The sequence below is a fragment of the Vicugna pacos genome, chromosome 25, assembly GCF_048564905.1.
Source record: "Vicugna pacos chromosome 25, VicPac4, whole genome shotgun sequence".
In the NCBI taxonomy this organism is placed as follows: Eukaryota; Metazoa; Chordata; class Mammalia; order Artiodactyla; family Camelidae; genus Vicugna; species Vicugna pacos.
Window position 1 is genome coordinate 2,406,931 of NC_133011.1, and position 23,626 is coordinate 2,430,556.

At 39.4% G+C, this 23,626-nt stretch overlaps 1 protein-coding gene across 1 annotated transcript in view; it reads left to right on the forward strand.

Moving 5' to 3' along the window:
• Positions 1 to 23,626, forward strand: part of NECAB1 (N-terminal EF-hand calcium binding protein 1) — a 236,257-nt gene that overhangs the window by 121,343 nt on the left and 91,288 nt on the right. The window lies entirely within an intron of this gene.

Here is a 23,626-nt window from a genome sequence, read left to right on the forward strand (position 1 = left end):
CAATACAATTATAAAAAGCTTACCAGATGCCAGATACTGTGCTTCATGCTAAGGATACAGACATAAAGAGCTGTTCAAATGGCTCTTATTCTGGTGGGGAGACAAATGTGTAAATAAGTGATTAAATATAGTACGATGGAGAGAAGCACAACATAGAACACCTAATTCATGCTAGAGGAGATGACACTTGAGCAGTTTGAATTAAAGGAAGTAGTTATAGCTGGGCAAAGAAGAACCAGACACAAGGAACATCACATGCAAAGGCCCTGTGTCAGGAGGGACAACAGGCATTCAAGGAAATAAAGATGGCAAATAAGGCTAAAATACAGAAAACCCAAGAGTGACGTGACATGAAATAAAACTGATGTGATAGGGAGACGCTGCATCTTCCATGATGTTTTAGTAAACATAAAGATTTAGATCTGTATCCTAAATGCAAATAAATCAGCCATTTTAAGCAGAGATGTGAAAACTCAAGCAGTCTTTTGAAAAGACTGTGAGAATTAGTTTGGGCCTAGGGTGGAGAACGTGGAAGCGCAGAATCAGAAAGATGAGTGAGGAGGCTAGTTCACTAATCCAGTTGAGAGATGTTGGGAGTTTGGAAGTATTCGCAGAACATCTGGAGAAAAGGAAATGAATTGCTCATACCTTTGAGATCTCATCAGTGGAACTTGAAGAAAGATTGAATATGGGGATTGGGAGGAGGAATTGTCAAGGATAAATCCTAGTTTTCAGCTTGCGTATCTGGGTAGTGACACTATCAAGACAATGCTCCAAAGAGGACCACGTTTAAGGAGGTAAAATCAGAAGTTATTTTTTAGGTACACTGGATCTAGGCTACCTTTGAAACAACCAAGGAAAGTCAAATAAACCGCTGGATACATAGATCTAGATCTGAGAGGTGGAGTCTAGACTGGAGATATCAAATTTGTGAATTGTTAGTGCTTAGGCAAAGAGCTCGAGTGATGTGTCATCCGGAGAGAGCATATAAAGTAAAAAGAGAAGGGAATGTAACACTGGGCTTTAAGGAGCTTCAGTTTTTGATGGTGAGTAGAGGAGAATGAGCTCACAAGACAGTCACAGGAGTGGGAAGGAAGACAGGAGGAATGCTGGCCGAGTGTAGTGTCCAGAAGCTGAAGAAGAGAGTATGTCGTGAAGTAGGAAGTGGGCAGTCGTGTTGACTTCTATGAAGAGGCCAGGAGAGATGAGAATGAAAATTTCCATTGTCAGTAAGTCAAAAAAGATATTTTAGCATGTAAGGTGCATAACAAGAAACGAAAAAAATTAAAGCATATATGGAATTTCTGGATAAAGACAGTAGATTAATAATATGAATCTATGGTAAGGAATTCTGCTGCCTCTTAAAGCTCCATGAAAAAGTCCAAAATTAGATTTTTTTTAAATGGGGAAATTCATAGCAAAAAAATTTGGAAACTGAAAAGCAAATGGACAAGCAGTAGTTGACAGAAGACCTGAGACATTTGACTGCTTGGCCTGCAGTGAGAAAAAGGAGAAACCACCAGTCTGATTTGTAGAAAGTCTCAGGAATTGGTGGCATTAGTTGCCACTGGAAAAGGAGGGGAATGGCAGGGCTAAGAGAAGGTAGCCAGTTGGAAGTCTGGGTAGGAAGCAGTTAGATCCCCAGATCCCCTGATCTTCTCTACCCAGCTAAGCAGCTGAGTGTTCATCAATCCAGGTAGAAAACACACTCTTGCTCTCTGAAAAAGTAAGGGAGAGTCCTGGCGTGGCATCAGTCATAGCCGAGAGATTAAATAAAATTTCTATACTACATGAAAACACATCCAGCTCTCTTCCCTAACTTAACTCTGAGTGTTGGCAACTAGGCATATATCCTGCAGGCAGACAGGGAGAGGTTGTCTCTGAGAACTCTAACCAGTAAAAGAGAAAAGACCTACAAATTCTCCAGTGATCAGCTTGGCCTGAATTCTCCTCTGATTGCATAATCAGCTTGTTTGTAGCCCACCCTTAAATATGCAGTCAGCCAAGTGCCACCAAACTCCCTACAGGAAGAAAAAGAAACCAAAACAAACTGAAAAAGAAGAAATACGGAGGAAAGGACTAATACAGCAGACTAAGCAGGAAGATGAACATTTTAAACTAAGGTCCTAACCTCTTCCAAGAGGTAAGAGAAGATACTGCATTCATCAAGCAAGGACAGAATGACAAACAGTGGACAACCGGAAAATAAGAAAGCGCTTTTGGAAATTTAAACAAGAGAGCAGAAATAAAGACTTAATAGAATTTTGGAAAATGAAGTTTGAAAAGTCTCCCCAAAAGTAAAGCAAAATAACATATGAAAAATGGTACATCAGTCCAGGATGTCCTATATCCAAATAATAAATTACAGAAAGAGAAAACAGGAAAATGAAATCTGAATACATTTTCTCTTGATTTCTTCAGGAACATTTGAAAACTGCATATAATTTTATCACTTGGCAACTTCTCTCCAGAAACAGTAATTTTTAAAATCTCTCCTTGATATGGCTGGCTTCTTCTCTTCTTTGTTTAGGTCTTACCTTAAATACCATGTCCTCAGAAAGGTCTTCCCTGACCACCTTATCTAAAAGAGGTTGTCTTTATTAGAGTAGCTCATTTGTTCCTTGCTGTCAATTACCAGGATAATTAACCATGTATTTTTTTTAAATTGCTTGTTGTCTGTAAGAAGGGAGAATGGCAGTGTCTTTTTTGAACACCCAGAGCCTAGCCATTAAAATGGCCTTGACAGTTAAAAGGAACTCAATAAAAATTTACTGATCAATTAAATGAATTGACAAAATAGATATTTATACAGCTCCAAAGGCTAAATATTTTTGCTCCTGAAAGAAAAATTGCTCTTAAGATCATTTAAGAAGTTTTCAGAATCCCTTTAATAAGAAAGCAAAGCAATATTCTTCCTTATTTTCTCACAATTTGCACTAAAACCATGTCCTTTTTCCTTGTATTTATGCAAGGCTTTGTGGGATGTAAATCAAGGTCAACCTGTTATTTTGGTCTCTTAGGTCAAAGGCTTTCCCAGCACTGACTCTTCAACATGCATTGAACCATATAGTCATACTGCTTAACCAAGGATAAGATTTTTGATTTAAAAAAAAGAAGAAATGGTCAAAAATAAAATTAGGTTATTTGCATGAGAGCTCAAAATGAGTGAAATGCAGGAGTTCTGACGTTTCTCCAAGCCACTGTCAAGCTGACATCCTCTCCAGACTGTCCAGCACAATGAGACTTTCTGACTGAGAAATCCAGTATTTCCTTCTGAGAGTCTCTATATATTTTTCCCAGATGAAAACTTCTGCCACAGTAGGAAGCCTGACTGTTCTAGGCTTTTATGAAAAATGCAGTGCAAGCCACTGTGGTCTGTCTTCACTGGCAATGCATTTGTCTGCTGTCAGAGGAGGGAGAAAGTGGATTTCAGCTGCTTAACTTAAACTCCAGGACGGGTACAGTCTGCGCAGATAGAAACTCAGGACAGTTACAGTCTGTCATCTCTGTGTTCCCTTCCTCCTCCTCCTCCCTTACCCCCAGCCCTTTGAAGAGACTCAGGAGTTACCTGGATTACTTTATTTGGCTTATTTTTCTGGAACAAGTGCCAGAGGTCAAATTTCAAAAGGTCATTTGAAAGCCTGAAGGTAACTAAAACCTGAACTTCCTGACTTTAGAATTACACCCCCCCAAAATGGGTTTCTCAATTTTTATTTCTTCTGTCTACAGTAGGGTAATAAGTAAATTATGTCACCAGTATGCCATGTGCTTATAATCTCAAAAACACATGCAGAATTCCGATGCGTAAGCTAAAATTCATCCCGGGCCATGTTATATGAGTATAAATGGGACTCCCATAAAGCTTACTGTCAGTGCTTCCAAGGAGACCATCATAAGCTGAAGTGAAGAATAGTGTCCTTAAAGTAATTATTCACAGTGTGACAGTCGTGTTGCTGAGTGGAGCTTGGGAAATGTCCAAATTAAAACACATTTTCTAGTTTTCTCCTAAAAGTTATTTTTCAAATAAGCACACCCTACAATACATCATCAATAATCAAAAAAAAAAAAGTTGAATCCTCGTACTGCTGTGCATCTGTCCCTCTCTTGCCTCTTAAGTCTGTCTTTGGGATCCGTGTTGCTCCCCTGGCATTTGTACACACCTTCGTTTCTACCTTTCCACCTCTCCTCTGTCCCTGTTTCCTTATATTTAGCACCTGGGCCCTCCAAGCCCCCATAATCCTTCTACCAGTTAAAAATTATAATCATTTTGTTTACAAGAAGTCTTATTAAAAAGAAAAGTAGAAATAGCAGTAAGTCCCAGAATTCCTATCTGGGGAAATCATGATTAACTACTATTTTCACACTGGCTTTCTCATTAGAAATTTCCCCCGTTTTCCCCAGGCAAAATATAGGCACTGAACTACTACTATGTGTGGAATAGGGGCACCTTCCTAGGCTCACAGGAGAAGCCCCTTTCAGGCTTGTAGAAGGCAGGCACTTCATTCTTCATTATAGTCTCATTATAATCCTTTTAAGCATTCATTAAAAATAAAATGACAAGTATATTCTCGGACTCTAGAGCAATCATTAGGGAAACATTTCCCGAAAAGCTTATTTGACATCCTGTTTGTTCCTTGAAATGATCTTTTATGTGGATGTGTTTAGGGAAGAGGAGACAGAGACGAAGCACACGGAAAATGGGAGAGGAGGCTGCAAATTTGGCCCAATAGCAGAGAAGCCCTGTGTCAGACCCGAGTCTTAGACCCCTCCTTGCACAAGCGTGGCTAGACTTCTGCCCAGCGCTGGCAGAGGGGAGCCCAGGTCCTTGGAAAGGCCGCTTCAGTAAGTCATGAGAAGTCTGAAGTACTCGCTCGGGTACAGAGGGAGAATCGTGGGCGGAGGATTGCTACCTCTGTCTGGGGAGGGGGGGCGCGGAGCTGGTATCACAGACCTGGCCCCGTTCACGTGAATATGACTTTCGGGGTCATTTTAAAGTGAGATTATTGTTGGGATGCAGCCCGTGAGGTGGGTGATTAGTTCAGGCAAAGAACATTAACAAGGTGGTAGCGAGGAGGCTGAGACGGAAGCTCACAGCGAAGCCTGGGCAGCTCAGGACCTGGGTCAGCGCCCGCCTGGCAGCCGCGTCATTAGCCCCGTCGTAGTTGCAGCCGCAGCCCTGCCTTACTACCTGACCGCCGACCCGGCTTCCCTGAGACAAACTGCCAGACAGAGCCCAGTGTCTCTTCCCTGCTAGTGTAAGGTTGCAGTAGCTACGAGCAAAAGGGATATGAATTAACAGTAAGGGCCAACTAACATTTATACAGAGCCTTAGAGTATTCAGCATCCTTTAATATGCATTATTTCATTTATTCTTCGTAACATCCTAATGAGGAAAGTTAAGTAAAAGAGGATAGACTTATTTCAAAAATGTGGAAACTGAGTCACAAAGTACTTAGTTGATTTATTAATATAAATTGAGTGAGATTTAAGCCAAGTGGTTTTCATTTGAAATTTGTTTTGAGGTTTCTGTGGTTCTATATTGAACATGTTACAAATAGGTAATTCTTTCGTGGTACAAAAGATTTCTGGTGTTGGATAAATTTGTTCTTTGAAATAAACCCTTCAACATTCCACTGTGGCTCAGCAAAGGCTGGAGACTTCAGCTCTCCTGGTAAAGTTATTTTCAGTTTGACTAGTGAGCAAATAGGTGCCCAGAGCTTAGTATATGTGAAGAACATCTGTAAGAAATTATAGACAGAAGCAGATGATGATTAAATACTGAAATAATTAAATGCTGAAATCAAAAGATGATTGGTGCATATGTAACATTGTAGACAAAAAAATCATACATTTTAAAACACATAGTCTATTCTCATCAGAGAAATAGATGGAACTTTATTTAGAAAACAAGGGAAGTTACATGCCGTATTTAGCTTTTCACTTGGAGAAACAAATATATCCAGAAGAAGAGCTAATATACACGAGAGTAAAAGTGTTTGTGGCCCTCTGAGCTCTGTGTAGTAGATCTATAAAGGATCCAGAATCATCCAAATAGAAATTCAACTGATTTCTTTTTTCCAAATAGCTAAGCTATTTCAACACTTTTCATTCTTTATGTACTCACTTAAAATACCACGTTTACCATTTGCTACATATTTGTGCTCATGTTTGTCCCAGCTGTCTTGTTCCACTGATAAAACTTTATCTCCTAGTATTATTAACACATTGTCTTAATTCTTGCTCAAATACTTGAGTATATTTGAGAACGTGAAAATGGAAGTCTACCCTGGTTGTTCTTCCTTACCAAAGAGTTGCTTTTTTCTGTTTTGCCATTTTTATAGGTTTTATAGCTGTTTTTTTCCAATTCCCGTGGTTTTGCATTAAGTTTGTAATGTATTTTGTAATGTAAATTTGTAATGTAAAATTATAAAAAATTTTAAGAGATTGTTGTCTTGGAAATATTATGCCTTCCCCTCAGGTGCATACATATTTCTTCATTTATCCAAACTTCCTTTTATGTCTCATTAAAATGTTTAATAACTTCATATAGTTTCAAAACATGTCTTATTCAATATATAGATATTTTATGTTTTTGTTGCTTTTATAAATGGTTTGTCTCTCCCTGCTTCTACCTTCATATTGGTGTTATATTGGAAAATGATGGATTTTTTGTATATAAATTTGATAACTAGGTTAGCGGCCATCTTGAGTCGCTGTTCCAACTGTGACAGTCTATTTGTCTTCCTTAACTGATATTATAGGTTTGAGCATTGAGAGCCATTGCCACTTAGTGGAGGAACCAACCTAGCTCGTCTGTCTTCCAGAAAATCTAACCAATCTCTGTGTTGTCCTGAGCTTTCTTGGCTCACTGTCTTCCATTTTTCTACTCTGAACTTTGAGGCTCCACTTTATGCCTATTTTTGTTATGCAAAGTTTCAAAATCTTCTTCAGTGCCACAAGACCGTAATGAATTGTAACCTCTACATTTTGTATCTTAGAGAAATGAGATAATTTCCCACAATACCAAATATAAAGTTTACAAGGTTTCACAAAATACTACAAATAAAAGTTTGTAGAAAACATAAACAGATTATATTTTTGTGAGAAGAGAAAAAACAAATAATAAAACAATGAACATGTTTAATTGATTGCTAATATATTGAATAGGCTGTGAATAAACTTGATATTCGAAAACAATAGATAAAACTTCAGAGGTGGGAGTGAGATTTGAATAAGGAGGTGAGACTGGGCAGGATTTTAACAGAGAAAGGAGATAAAGAGCCTGCAGGTAACTATGCATCTTTTGACCTCTTAAGTAGGCAGTTTGTGGGCCTTGTTCTGCCAAAGGCCTTCAGTCACATCCAGAAGAGGCAATGGTTTATCAATGGATGGGGCAGGCCATGTTGACTGTAGTTTGCCACATTGTACCTTATTTACTGTTTCCTGAATGAGTAGTATAAACAGCAAGCAGTGATCTTGCGTATAATCTTGAGTTGAGAGGACTTGAAAAAAACTAACTCAATAAATTCCTAGAGCTGTGACAGTTAGAGGCCCCAGGTAGATCTCTGGTGTACCCCAAAGCCACAGGGATCCCTGTAAATAATCGCTTTTTTCAGGATCACTTTTTCTTTTCAGACGATCCCACCAATTCCTCCAACCCTCTCCCCTCCTCCACCCAACCGGAAGTAAAACACGGTGAGAAATTGCTGTATTTTGTGTCATGTACCTAGCATTTTGGAGCTGTTAATTTTCTTCATGAGAATCTTATTTTTAAATTTATCCTTCTTAAATCGCTGGCCGGAACACAAACCCTTATGTTTTACCTAATGAAGTAGTGAGTAGAAAGTACACTACTTTATTTAAACAGAAAAGCTGATTTGCTTAAGGATACAGTTCTGAACTACAGTTGCCTTCATGAAGTGACAGCCCAGTTTCGGAAGAACTGATCTTTGAAAAGTTCAAAGCGAGATAAGGGAAAGGGACGTTAATACAAACATTTCTAGGGGATACACAGCACAGCATGTGATTCCTTCTGTCATGCGAGTCAAATCTGATATGACATTTCTTTTGCCTAAAGTGTAAAAAGTGCAGTGGGATAGATTAAAAAATGGACCGTGTTGTATTTCTCAGATCCAACAGGCATCGGTCATTATCCTGTTGAAGTTGTTCTTTCCCTTTATTGTTTGCTATTGCAAACAGAAAATACTAAATGTTATTTGAGGAATATTTAGCTTTGCCAAAGTTCTTGTTTGAATAGTATATTCAGAACCAAAATAAATACGTGGCGCATTATCCCTGTGCTTCTTGTGTGGCTATAGGATGGTAGCGCTCATGGCCACACGGTGCTGTGTGATGTCGCTTTTGGAATGATGTCTTCAGTGATCTGACACATGTGTACAAGCTCGTGGCCTGTAGCTCTAACAGCCCTGCAGGGTTGCAGCCCAGACTCTACGAGTGTTTCTCTGGTGTGTTTCAAAAGTGACACACTCCTCGAATTTCTTTGAACTTGGACAACATTCAGTTTGAATTTCTGTGATGGCTCATATTCCCTTTCCAAGACTACCCATAGCCCTGTACGCGGCTTGACTTCTGACCGTGTGGGAAGGAGACTGTTTTCACTAATCGTGCATGTAGGTGTCCGAATACCAGTGTGTGTTGTTACTCTGTGAGATTCAATGTCTACTCAGGCAACCTCTTAGCTTTCCTTTTTGAACCCAAATAATAATAATAATAATAATAATAATAATAATAATAATAATAATATACCTAACATTTATTGAGTGACTTACCAAAGACTATGCCAATACTTTTATTTTAGTATCTTATTTCATCCTAATATTTTATTAGGAAGGTTCTGCTTTGTTCCTGCAGTGTTTAAAGAAACTGAGGCAACAACGTATTAGGTCATACAGCTAAGATGTAGAGGGTAATCTCAAAACTGATGCCCTGGGAATTTCTTCCCAGCCTTCTTGGCTTGAAGCTACCATGGTTTCTTGTCAGTTTCTTGAAAACATGACAGAATCATGACAAAATCATGGTTGGTTGGAGAGAAAAGAAAATAATATTTTAGAACTTGTTAGTTGTAACAGTTATCTACTGCTGCGTAACAAATCCCCCCACCACCACCATTACCTATTATTTCATGCAGTTTCTGAGGGTCAGGAATTTAGGAGTTGCTCAGTTGGATGATTCTGACTCAGAAGTTATAGTCAAGTTTTGAGTTGAGACTGCAGCCTTCTGAAGGGGCTTGAGGAAATGCTTCTGAGCGGCTGTTGGCATATTCAGAGGGAATGTGAGAGTCAGTCAGGTAGCTTTGGTTCCTCATCATGTGGGGCTCTCCTTAGGGCTGCTTACACGGCACGGCAGCTGGCTTTCTCCAGAGCAAGACCCAAAAAGAACGAGAGACAAAGAGAGTCAGGCAAAGAGATGCACAGAGAAAGACTAAGATGAGAGAGACTAAGATAATCTTGGCAGGAACTTTCTACCACAGTTTCTTTCACTTCTACCACATTCTACTCATTAGAGTCAAGTCAGTAAATCCAGCTCTCCTTGAGGGGACGTGAATTAATCTCCACTTATTCAAAGAAGAACTATCACAGAATATGTGCACATATCTTTAAAACCACTGTAATAGTCAACTTTTAACTGTGTGTGTGTCTGTTGAGATGGGAGTCGTGGAAGGAAATCTTTATCTGTTTTTTTCTCCCTGTTAATATTTGCCTCCGTTAAAAGAAACCAAATTGTTTTATAAAATTGACATGTATGTCCGTCCCTTGTCTTAGTTGAGCATTACTAATGCTGAAAGACAGTGAGGGTCAGCTATGTTTTTAGAACTGTGCCTCAAGCCACGTATACAAATGTATGTGTAGTAAAATAGATATCAAAAGAGCCAAAATATGCATAGCCACAGAGGAAATACATTTTTATGTGTTTGAGTTAAGTTAATATTAAAGATGACTTGTCTACAATAAGCTTTTAAGGAAGTACTTCAAAGGTACCAGCTTTCAAAGAGGGTTTCCATTTTTTTTAATGACTGAAAATCCATGTCTCTTAGGAATGACTCCATTCAGTCACTCATTGAGCAGAAATGCTGTGCTGGGAAGTGGAAAGGAATCTAAGGTTTGCCACACAATGTCCTCAGGTGGCTTACCATAGAGCAGAATGCATAATGCATGACTGTAACGCAAAGCTTTGAACAGATTTGATAGGAATGGTTCAAACCAGGTGGTAAGAATAGAAAATAGAAATACATTGCTTTGTCCAACTAATCTGGAAAGTTACCAAGGAGTAAATGGCATTTAAGCTGAACTTCGAAGAATAGAAAGAAGGTCTACAGTCAGAGATTGCTGGAGAAATAGTGGGAATGGAAGTCACTTCCAGGAAAAGAAATAACGTTAGCAAATGTGTGAGAAACAAATGTGTTTTCATGGAAATACAGGGAATAAAGCATGTTTGAAGCATAAGGCTATATTGGTTGCTAGTGGGTATTCAGGCTGGAAGGCAAGCTGCTGGGAAATTTAGAGTTTAATTATTAAGCAGTAGAGGGACACTGAAGATTAAACAGAGAGAATAGTCAGCACCATGGAGGTCAGTCGGGCGAGCTCTGACTTCTCTCAGGCACACTTAATAGGTTCCCCGCTGTAACCTCTAAAATAAGGGTAATATTTACTCCAGCTGTAATACTGATCTTCATTTGAAAGAAACGATACTGTGCCTAGTATGCCATTTTGTGGCATATTTATGTGCATCTAGGTGATTTTTATGAATTCTAGAAAGTTTCTCACTATTTTCAACAAGCATTACATACCCATATAGAAAAAGTATAATGGAACTATGAATTTTCTCATTTTTAAAAATGTCATTTTTTTTAAATTGAGTTGAGTTTATAATGTTGTGTCAATTCCTGGCATACAGCACAATGCTTCAGTCATACATGAATATACATGTTCATTTTCATATTTTTTTCACCATGAGCTACTACAAGATCTTGAATACATTTCCCTGTGCTACACAGTATAAACTTGTTTATCTATTCTATATATGCCTGTCAGTATCTATAGTCTCGAACTCCCAATCTGTCCCTTCCCACCCGCCTCCCCTCTGGCAACCACAAGTCTGTGTTCTATGTCTATGAATCTGTTTCTATTTTATATTTAAGTTCATTTGTCTTCTTTTTTTTTTTAGATTCCACATATGAGTGATATCATATATTTTTCTTTCTCTTTCTGGCTTACTTCACTTAGAATGACATTCTCCAGGGACATCCATGTTGCTGTAAATGGCATTATGTTGTCATTTTTATGGCTGAGTAGTATTCCATTGTGTAAATATACCACAACTTCTTTATCCAGTCATCCATTGATGGACATTTAGTTTGTTTCCTTGTCTTGGCTACTGTAAATAGAGCTGCTATGAACATTGGGGTACAGGTGGCTTAAAAATGTCATTCTTGATCTGATTATTTTTTAGTTGCTAACAGTCAAAATGAATTAAGAAACACAAAGCCAAAGTTGCCAGCACTGTTTTCCTATTCCAGTATATTTTTGTATGATCCATAAGCAGTAGATAAAGGCCAAGAATTTTTGGCTTAACAACAACAAACATTTATGCAAAATAATCAGAAAATATTTGTGTGATGATTTTTCTTTCTTTTCTCAGGAACATCAAAATATGTAAGTTATTCTTTTTCTCCATCACATGGTCATGTCATTTTTGTGTATTACTCTGAAAATTAGGATTTCAGTTAAATGAAATTGGGGTAGGGAAGGGATTAATTTACAAGTGTTATCTGTAAAGGAGTGAAGTGTATTCTGATTTAGCTTATAATTTAGTCAAATATGAGCAATAATAACAATCTTATTTAGTGAACATTTGTTAGCATTGTGACTTCCATCTTCTTAAGAAAAACATTAGATCACTAAATAGCACACCTGTCAAAGTTTCATTATAATGTATGCAATATTAAAAATGACATTATAGCACTTAAGAAATATTTTAAATGAAAAAGAAATTACCTGTATTACCGTCACCCAAATAAAAGGGCTGTTTTCACGTTTGTACCCCCTTCAGTTCTTTGTTGCGTCTACTCTTTCGTTTACTCCCCGTGGTTGAGTCAGCCACACAGTCCCAGTGATTTAGTCTCTTTACTGATGCTCAGACCCATGCTTTTCTCTCTCAGCCTGCTGTCTGGGCCATGTTAGGCAGAGTCACCATAATTCTCATTGAGATTCTTTGCCACAGACACCAAATTCATTATTCTGCTTCCCGTGTTGTCTCTAGAGCATGCTTCACCCTGCAGGATGGGAAATCATTCCAAAAAACAAGACTTTCCCTCATCTGCCTAAAACCTTGCAATGGCTCCCCACTGCCCTCAGGAAAAAGTCCAGACTCTGCCCAGGGCACACAAGTCTGGGCCCTCCCTGCCCATCTGGCCCTGCTGCTTTTCTCTGGCAGTCCAGCCTCTTGCCAGTTCTGTGTGATTCCTGCCCCAGCCATACTCGGCTGTTTACAGTTCCCTGAATTCCGCATGCTCTCCATTGCATCTGGACTTTGCCTTAGCATGGTCCTTCTGAGTGAATGAATTCCTTTGCCCTCCCCAGGTTTTTTCCTCGGGGCTTCAGTTATCCATTTGCTTTTTTTTTTTTCCAATATTGCGAAGAAGTTTATTCTCCTCCAAAATGATCAGTACGTTAAGTTTCTGTCAGGTGTATGTAAATGTGTGTATATAATTTGACAAACTTGTTCTAAAATTTTTTTTTCTTCTTTTCTTTTTTCCCATTTGCTTTTAATCTGGCTGGTCCTGTAATATTCCTAGCGACAAGGGCTCAGTTTAAATGCCATTTCCCCCAGGAAGCCCTCCTTGACCACCAAGGGGAGGTGTGTGCTCTGAAAGCACTCCACACATACCCCTGTGACTGCTCCTACCACTTCACACTGGCTTGGGGTGCCTCGTACTGCTGGGCTGGTTAAGGCACTTAGTGACATTGTTTGAATATGTATTAGCTCACAGGAAAGGCAAGGACATGCTGCAGAGCACTGCTGAGCCTGGACCGGCTGGAAGGGAAGAGGGGCTCAGCGACTGCCGCACGATTCTGAACAGCTTGGAGAGCCAAAGTGACAGTTCATTCCAAGGAATTGGGGGAAAAGTAATCAGGGAGCAGATTCACAAAATATCCACCAAAAACCGTCTCTAAAGTCTGGACTGTTTAGTTGCCCAGGGCAACAGCATGCTCTTCCTGAATTTACCAAAACGTGAAGCTGCCTGTCTCCTGGGTTCCACTGGTGCCGAGGGCAGTCAGGGCCCCCGGGCAGGGAGCCAGATGGCACTTTGTGGCCAGCTGGGGAAGGCTGAAGGAGAGAAAGGGACTGGCGGTTTAATCATAGGGCTCGTATAGTTTGTATTTTATAAAGGATGCTACTTGAAAAAAAAAAGTCGGTCAACATCCAGTTTTCTCATGGTTGGATTTTCCCCCTTAGTCCTTAAGTTGAACTTGCCTTTAAAATAGTTCTTTCTGTGACACATTGTCAGTTCATGATCTTCTGTTCTGACATTTTGAGAGCTGTAACCAAGATTATAATGTGGCAGACAGAACATGGTAGGCGCAGGTGAGTAATATTTTTAGAGTTTCTTAGAAACATAAACCTCATTTCATGCTGATAATCTAAGAACAAGGAGGAAAAAGAGACACAGCATAAATTTCACGTAAAGTAGCTTGATAACATATTTAGTTATATGTTCTTCACAATTTGAAACACTTTTCCCCACACAAGTATTTTTAATAATGGTGAAGCAAAGTGGGCTTGTTTCTGGGAGAACTTCAGTCTGGTGAATGCATAGAAATGCATGCATATCCCTGAGTAGAGACAAACATGACTGTCAAGGTGCAAATATTGTCAGTAACTGAATTACCAAAATCCAACAGGAATTAATTCACAACAATATAGGAAATTAACTGAAAAGGAAGCACAGCTCCTAATCAGCTATCTCCTCATTTATGTGATCAAAACAGATCATCTGCAGAATATGTACTCCTACAACCCGCTGGAAAGCACAAAGGAGGGACATGGAACCTGCCTACCCAGAGTTATAAATAGCTTCACGAGCTGAATCCAGTGCCTCTGAATCCTAGAGAGAAAACAGAAATTAGCCTCAAGACCAGAAGACACAGACTTCTTTTGAAAAGCAATAAGCAAACAAAAAAGGATGTGGTGTGGAGGGCTTCAGGTTGCTTTCTCAGTTCAATTTAACAAGCACACTAGGAGCACCTACCATACTCAAGGTGTTGCCAAATGCTAAGCACCAGGAACATTTGTAATAGGAAGCAAACATTACCCTGCAATGATGTGATGACAAAAACACTTTGATTGATAGCTATTTACTTGATCATGGTTTTGCAGGATTTTTTTCAGCTGATAGAAAAAATGATTGTTGATTTGATAAAGAGAAATAGTGGGAAATTATGTAACCCCCCTCCTCCTTCTCTGACCCACACGGTTTAATGCAAAATCATCAGCTCTTCCTGAAAAGGGCTGTTTTCTTCCTTTAATTCTTACTCTCCACTCCTTTTTATATTTTCTCACACATACCAGAAGCACGAGTAAAGCCCAATGAGCTGATCGTCAGTAAAAGAATAACTCCTCCAAGTTACTCATTTTAGACAAAGCGCTATGTAAAGAGTCCGTATTTTATGTAGCCTAAGAGACATTTTGTAAGCGTACCTTTCTAGATTCTGAAAAATTCTGAATTTTGAAACACGCCTGGCCCTGAGAGCGTCAGTAAAAGATCGAGTTGAGATGGCTCTGTCCTTGTTCATGGCGTGGTAATAGGTCTTAGTCATCTTTTCAGACCACCAGATTGTATGCTTCAGCGATTCTGAAATACAGTCCTATCTTACATTTAAAAAAAAAAAAGAACAGTTCTTTGAGAAATTCATTGCATTTCAAGAGCAGCAGGACACACCATGCATCGGCAAGTGAAAATTGATCCCTGGTGCGATGGGGGAAAGTATGGATGGATTTATTAACCTTTCAAAAAAATGACACTCTTATGAGGCTGAACCAATTCTGTTTGTGGCAGGTGTACTGGCATGTAATGAATTAAGAATGCTTTCACTTGCAGGCTTAATTCACTAAGAGGAATCAGGAGCTACATTCTGAAAGTAACTGATGATAGATGGCTTAGATGGTGTTGAACATAATCAATTGGTTTAAAGAATATTTCCTTTTTATATTGCTATAAAATGAGATTAATTGTTGTGTCTTTAAAAGCTCTTTATCCTCTGTAGTGCTCTGTAGGAGGTTTCCTAGTTGTAACCTGTATCTTCTTTGGAGGTGAAGAGTGTGACCTCAAAATTGTGTCTTACGTCTGGAAAGTCTCTTTAATCAAACTACAGTTAAGAAAAGCCCGTTACCACACACCTTCCTATGGAGTTGCGTCCTAAGCAGACGGGACAGCTGACTGCTAAGCCTGGGAGCGCTCTCTGAGAATGCGTTCCGATAGAAAGGAAGTCAGGGTCTCACACCAAGGCTCTGTCTGCTCTCACTTCCACTCACCACCACTCAGGGCTCCAAATCCAAAATTAAACATATAGCCTTGTATTTAGAGTAGGATGACTTATAGACTGATACCAGTATTTTCTCATTTTACTGTAGTCGGACCCTGTATTAGTCACTGAGGGACCTGTAAAACCACAGAGTCCTGAAAAATGAACAGATTTAGTATTTGGTGCCACCTAGGGCTGAATGTCCCTGAAAGGGCATAAAACTTCAATAGAGGCAGTAGCTCCTAGGGCGTTCTCAGCCATGCCCAGATAGCTGAGCCCAGACGACGACTTGGACCGAGCTCCCTTCACGTGCCTGACCTCGTTCCATGCCTGGTTCTACGCATCTTCCATGATTCTTCCTATCTTATCCCACCTGACCTTTTCGCACAGAGTCCTATGTAATTCTTCAAAGTAGGGATAGCTGCTATTTATTGAGCAAATAATACAAATCAGCCACCAAGCATATGTTATCTCAATTAATCTTTTAGCTCAATCGCATGACTCTCTTATAGCCAAGTATGGTAGACATGGTAGGTACTCACTCTTGTTTCCTCGCCTCTCTCTTCTCCAGTAGTTCAACCTTCTGCAATAGTTCATTTATTTCATCCTGAGATTCCTTTATGTAACCCAGCCAGTATTTATGGAGTACCATGTCTGCTCAGATCTTCTGGAAAGCAGCTGCCAAGATGGACCTAGGAATACAAGAACATTTCTTGGGAGAAATGCCTGTGAAAGGTCAAGGGGAGGGGACACAGGAGTAGTGAGAAGACCCTTCACGCTGTGATGCAGTCCCTCTTCATCGTAGAGAATGCGTGACTCATGTAGGTCTTTATTCTTGATACAGTTTTATAATGAGGCTAAACACTATAGTTCCTAGAATGTTCTGGAAATATTCTGAGACCAAGGTTGACAGCGTAAGAGAAGGAAACCTAGTATTTCTTCCTGGAGTCAGACACACTGGTAATTATTAGCATTGCGACATGAATGCCGAGTACCTGATAGGGAGCTTTAAAGACCACATTAGTATTTAACAGGCTGCTATAAATGCACCGTCTTTAATCAGAAAGAATAAAAGCTTCCCTTTGCTTTCCTCTGGGATTCTACTTAGTGTTTCCACATTTTCATTGTTAGAATTATTTTCTTTCATTTCATTAAGAAAATAGTTATTCAGCAGTGAAGCAGCTGACCTTAGTTCCTGTTTACTGAAGTGGGACGAGTCAAGGATCATGTGAACTATCAGGATACATGCAGCAGAATGACCATAATTCTGTGTGCTCTGCATCTCCCTGCATTGACCTTTCATGAGAGCAGATCGTGTTACCAAGTCCAAACTCGTTGTGCTTGCCACACAACAGGCCAATAAATTGGGAGACAGAGGTGCTGGGGCAAGGAATAGCGACTTTATTCAGAAAGCCAATAGACCGAGAGGATGGCAGACTAATGTCTTGAAGACTACTCAAGTCAGAATTCAGGCTTGTTTTATACTGAAAGTGGAGGGGGTGTGGTTGGTTGTTGCAAACTTCTTGCTGTAGGAATTCTTTGTTCTTGGCAGCTGTCCACGTGGGCCAGCTCATGGTGCCTCTGTAAAACCTCTAACAAAACAAGTGTTATTTTCTATTCTGCAACTTGTTGTCTTTATGTAAGTGCAGAAGTGTTAATATCATTAAAGATCAGAGCCTTGAGAACAGGCTCTCCTGTGTATTTCAGGCTAATGGCCACAGGCAACATTCTTTTACAAAAGGTGCAGAACCAGTAAGACTGAGCCTAGAAAGCAGGGGACAGGGTAAAAGCCAAAGAAACAGATCTAATATGGAGACAGATTTGTTCTTTTCTATTTCAATAGCAAGAAAAGGGTAGAGCGGGCGTGAGACAGTTACTGCACCTGTGGAAAAAAGAGGGGGAAGATGGTTCTCTTCTTCCCACCTTGCACCAGTGAACAACGACAGCCTGTTCTGGGCTGGAAGCTGAGCCCAGTGTTCCCATTTCATAGATTTGAGGAAACAAACACAAGGGAGTTAATGGACTTTCCTAAAGTCACACTACGAGTTAATGGCCAAGCCTGTCACCCAACATGGAATCACATCTTCCATGAGCATCAAAAAAACATGATTCAAAATTGGATAGAAATACTCAAAACAGTTCCTTTCAGTCCAATCACTGAACTGTTAACACAGGGCCACTTCTGAGCAGAAGGGAGATTATCACTATAACCTCCCAAGTACAGGGTTCTACGTCTGTTGTCATGGCAAAGAGCAAAATCTAAGCTTCTGATAACAATCAATTCTCTTGTGAGAAACTACCAAGATTCTCATCAGAATTTCATCACTGCTATATAGTCTTTCCGTTTTCTCCAGGCTTGGAGCTCAAAGTGCCTAATTGAAATTTGCTTTTTGTTATTTACATAAAAACAATTAATTTTGCTCCATGCGTTTCTTGATTTTTTTCAGCAACATAAACATTCTTTAATCATTCTGAGTATTTGAATGTTTTGATTTCAGTAACAAAAAATAGACTGATAGATGATGAAGTTACAACTTGTTTCCTACAGATTTTAAATTTTACCTTTTAATATTAAGTTTTTTGAGTGTTTGATTGAATATAGAACACAGAAAATCCATCTCAGATATGAAAGAGGAATATAAAATTATAAATGAAATACCTGGCAGCCTGGAGATACTCATTTCAGCATGGACTTTGATGAATCTTTATGTGAAGGGCTTAAATGTTTCTGAGAAAAACCTTCTGAAGCTGATAGGATTTAAGCGTCTCTGATCAAGAAAAACAAATTTTCAGAAATTATGCTGCTTTTTTTGGCTACTGTCAGCTAAAGAGAAATTCAGCTGCAATTTACATGACATTTCCCCTCCGTTTTAATTGCTCCGCTCATTCTCTGCCCTGGAAAGCTTTCCATCCAGCAGCCCCTGAAGGGCAGTTTTAGTGTCAGGAGCCTCTGCCCCTCAGAGCTTCAGGAGGCTGGAAATTGCTGTTTCTCTCCAGAGATGCTCAACACCCATCCAGAAATGATGGAGAGGATTTTTGTTTTTTAAACACTTTTTGATATGAGGTATCAGGAAAAAGACAGCTGTGTTCTAGTCTGCTCTAGGCAAGCTGTGTGATCTTGAACAAGCATCCTTTGCCTCTACCTCATGTTGGAAATGAAGAATTTGTATTCAGTGGTCCCTTCCCGCTCTATTATGCATTGTCTTTGTTTAAATGTGTCGACTGAAATAAATGGGCAGCCTGAAAGTTGAGAGTTATGTTTTATTTGGTGGGAGGACTCCAGGTGGGATGACAGCCTCTCAGACGGCTCTGAGGGGCTGCTCCGAAGAGGTAGAGGAGGAGCTAGGATATATAGGAGCTTTACAACAAAGACCAGGTAGTTGGAATAGTAAAAGATTACTTGTTATCTAAAGAAAACCAGGCATCTCAAGTTAAAGAATTTAGTGCTTTTCTAGGTACGGGAGGAAGCAAACATTGGGCTCATTGAATTCATTCCTTTGACAATTCATTCCTAGCTATCTAGGGCCAGTATCCTGTCCTCTCTCATTCTGAGTCCCCTCAGGGTGCACCATTGTGAGTGGCTGCAGAGGCCGGGCTGCAGGCTTGTCTTCACTGGGGGGTGGGGCAGTGGCTGATGACTTGATGGCTTCAGCAGTCTTTGTTTACTGATATAGTCTGCAGTATTTTTCGTTCACAGATGCTTGCCTATGAAATTCAGTGACTTTCAGATACTGAAGTTTGTTTCTCACGTCAAACTATAGATATCTTGTTCTTGTTAATAATTGAACATCTCTCTCTCTCTCTCTCATGCCAAATGAGACTTTTTAGTAGTTACTATTTATCTCTGGAAAACGATATGGAGATTCCTCAAAAGACTAGGAATAGACTTACTGTATGACCCAGGAATCCCGCTCCTGGGCGTATATCCAGAAGGAACCCTACTTCAAAATGACACCTGCACCCCAGTGTTCATAGCAGCACTATTTGCAATAGCCAAGACATGAAAACAGCCTAAATGTCCATCAACAGATGGCTGGATAAAGAAGAAGTGGTGTATTTATACAATGGAATACTACTCAGCCATAAAAACGGACAGCATAACGCCATTTGCAGCAACATGGATGTTCCTGGAGAATGTCATTCTAAGTGAAGTAAGCCAGAAAGAGAAAGAAAAATACCATATGAGATCGCTCATATGTGGAATCCAAAAACAAACAAACAAACAAAGCATAAATACAAAACAGAAATAGACTCAGACATAGAATACAAACTTGTTGCCAAGGGGGCGGGGGGTGGGAAAGGACAGACTGGGATTTCAAAATTGTAGAATAGATAAATAAGATTATACAGTGTCGGAGCCAGCCGACAATCAATCAGGTCCAGAAACCTGTGCTGCAGGACTGAGAAAAGGAAAGACGTAACAAAGAGACAGCAAGACAAGAAAAGTTGGGGTTGAGAGGGTCTCACTCTAGCCCGCAAGACGCTAGGTCAAGAGTGGACGACGAGTTTATTTCTTGCAGTCAATTTATATGATTTTAACCGATTAGCTCATACATTCCTGCCTGGAGGCAAAGGTATTGTTTTAAGGCGTGTACTAAAACCATTAACTTGTATATTGTTACAGACATCATTATTGTTTACAGTTCTTGTAAAAGATTAAGAGTTCCTGGAACCAAGATGATAAGCTAAGACATTGTTCCTCTAGGCTAACATCGTGACTCGTGTATATTTAGCTCAGGTGATTGTTCTCTAAAAAGATTACTGATTTGTGTGCCGATTGTATCTCTCCCTCTGAAGGTCCTTTGTGACTTAGTAGCTCAAGGGTATTTCCTCAGGCATAGGCGCACCTGGTGCATCCTTTAGCAAAAGGTGTGGCGGGACAGAGATTGTTCTGACTCAATTGACCTTTGAGCCGGGCGCCCCGCACTGTGGGAGTTTAGGCCCAACCTTTGTGCTCGGCAGCCTCAATCTCAGAGCCTGGCGCCCTGCACTTTGGGGTTTTACGCCCAAGTTTTGTGCTCGGCAGCCCTCCGTCACCAGCGGCTCCCCGCAATACAGTATAGCACAGGGAAATATATACAAGATCTTGTGGTAGCTCACAGCGAAAAAAAATGTGACAATGAATATATATATATTCATGTATAACTGAAAAATTGTGCTGAACACTGGAATTTGACACAACATTGTAAAATGATTATAAATCAATAAAAAATGTTAAAAAATATTTATTTAGTGGAGGAATGGGAATATGTCCTAGTTAGCAAACCCCATGTGTATTTAGTGTTTAGCTAAAACCTTATTTGTACTTTGTCAGTGTTTTGTGTCTGTTAATGTAAGGTGTCTGTGAGATGAATGCATTTTAACCCATAACAACTGCAAAATCAGGCTGTTGGGTTTCACTTTCTTTTTAAATGCACTTTACACAGTTATAGTTACAGAGGGATATTCACACAATTACAAAGGGATAAATAATAGAGGTACCCATCTACAAATTTTACTCTTTCTTTTCTTCCAAAGTAAAGATTGATCGATGAGCTTGAAAGTAGAGCTTTGTTTAAAAAAAAGATACTCTGTATCTGATAAAAGCAATTTGAAAACAGAGGTTTGAAAAATGTTGTGTTTCTTAGACCTAAGTAAAAATGTATTCACTTATTGTTGTATTTTATTGTGGTAAGAACATGAGATTTAGCCTTTTAAATATTTACATTATTCTATTTTAGTTATTTTATAGTTGTTTTATTTTACTGACATTATTATTGACTGTCGGTGCAATGCTGTGCAGCTGATCTCTAGAATTTATTCATCATCTTAACTGAAACTTGGGCACATTGATGAGTAACTCCTCATTTTCCTTTTCTCCCAGCTCCTGACAACCACCATTCCATTCTTTGATTCTATACATTTGACTGTCTTAGATACTTCTTATTCATGGTGTGGACTGAAAAAAAATGCACAACCTAAAAGTTGAGAATTACGGTTTTTTGGTGGACTTTCTGAGGGCTTAAGCCCAGGAGACAGGCTTTCAGATAGCTCTGAGGGACTGCTCCAAAGAGGTAAGAGAGGAGCCAGGATATACAGGAGTTTTTACAACAAAAACCAGGTAGTCAGAACATCAAAAGATTACTGATGATTAAAGAAAAACCAAGCATTGCAAGTTAATGAATTTAGTGCTTTTCTGTGTATGGGAAGATGCAAGAGTCTGGGCTCACTGCAGTTGTTCTTTGCTGTGCACCTTAACTATCCCGGGCCAGTGTCCTGTTTTACTCCACCCTGGATCACCTCAGGGTACACAGGTTGGGGGGTGGCTGCAGTGGCTGATGGTTTGGTGGCCACAACACCCTTTGTTTCCTGATATGGCAGGAGATATGATGGAACCATGCAGTCTTTATCTTTCTGTGACTGACTTACTGCATTTAGCATAGTGTCCTCAAGCTTCATCCATATTGTCCCTTATCACAGAAATTTCTCTTTCTAATAGGCTGGATAGTATTCCATTACATGTATATACCACACTTTCTTTATCCATTCATCTGTCTATGGACATTTAGGTCCTTTCCACACCTTGGCCATTGTGAATCGTGCTGCAGTGATCATGGGAGTGCTAACATCTCTTCCAGGTACTGACTTCAAATCATTTGGGTAAGTTCACAGAAGTGGGACCTCTGGATCATGTGTTAGCTTTACTTGTGATATTTTGAGAAAACTGTATACTAGTTTCAATAACAGCTTCATTTTTCAAAAGGTTCCAATTTCTTCACACCTCTCCAACACTTGTCTTTTTTTGTTTTTTAATAATCATCATCCTGACAGGTGTGAGGTTATATCTCATTGTGGGTTTTTTTGATTTGCATTTCCCTGATGACTAGCAATATTGAGCATTTTTTCATACACCAATTGGCCATTTAAATGTATTCTTTGGAGAAATATCTATTCAAGCAATTAGCCCATTTTAAAAATTGGATTATTAGCTTTTTGTTATTAAGTTGTAAGACTTCCTTATATATTTTAGAGATTAACCCTTTATCAGGTATATGATTTGCAAAATATTTTCTCCCGTTGCATAAGGTTGCCTTTTTACTCCATTGATTGTTTCCTTTGCTGTGCGGAATCCTTTTAGTTTAACATAGTCCCACCTACCATTTTTGCTTTTGTTGCCAGTGCTTTCGGTGTCATATCAAAAAACTGTTGCAAGATCAGTCTCATGAAACTTTTATCCTGTGTTTTCTTCTAAAACTTTTATAGTTTCAGCTCCTATGTTTGAGCCTTTCTTTAATCCATTTTGAGTTGATTTTTGTGTCTGGTGTAAGATCAGGGTCCAACTTCTTTTGATTGTGGATATTCAGTCTTCTCAACACTTTATTGATGAGATGATTCTGTCTCCAGTATGTATTCTTGGCACCTTTGTCAATGATCAGTTGACTGTATATGCATGAATTTATTTCTGGGCTCTCAATTCTGTACCATTTGTCAGTATGTCTGTCTTATGCTAGAATAAAGCTGTTTTGATTACTGTAGACTTTTAATATGTTTTAAAATAAGGAAGTAGGGTTCCTCTACCTTTGTTCTACTTTCTCAGGATTGATTTGGCTATTTGTGATCTTTTGTGGATCTCGATGAATCATAGAATTATTTTTTATATTTCTGTAAAAAGTGCCATTGGGATTTTGATAGAGATTGCATTAATTCTGTAGAGCACTTGGTAATATGGACATTTCAGTAATACTGATTCTTCTAATCCATGAGCAGATTTCTTCCCATTTATTTGTGTCTGATTTAATTTTTGTCACCTATGTTTTATAGTTCTCAGAGTACAAGTCTCTCACCTCCTTGGTTAAGTGTATTCCCAAGTATTTTATTCTTTTTGACGCTGTAATACATAGGATTTGTTGTGGAACACAAAGCAGCGATGGGCTGGTGATGCAGGTTGGTAAAATAATTTACCAGAAGCCAAGGAAAGTTTAAAAACAAGGAAAAGTTTATAGTTATGATGCTATAGGCAACAGTGGGCCAACAGGCAAGAGGTGCCTGCGTGAACACGGAGGGTGGGCATTCAGGGTCTTATTGCGGGGAGGGGGCTGTGCCCA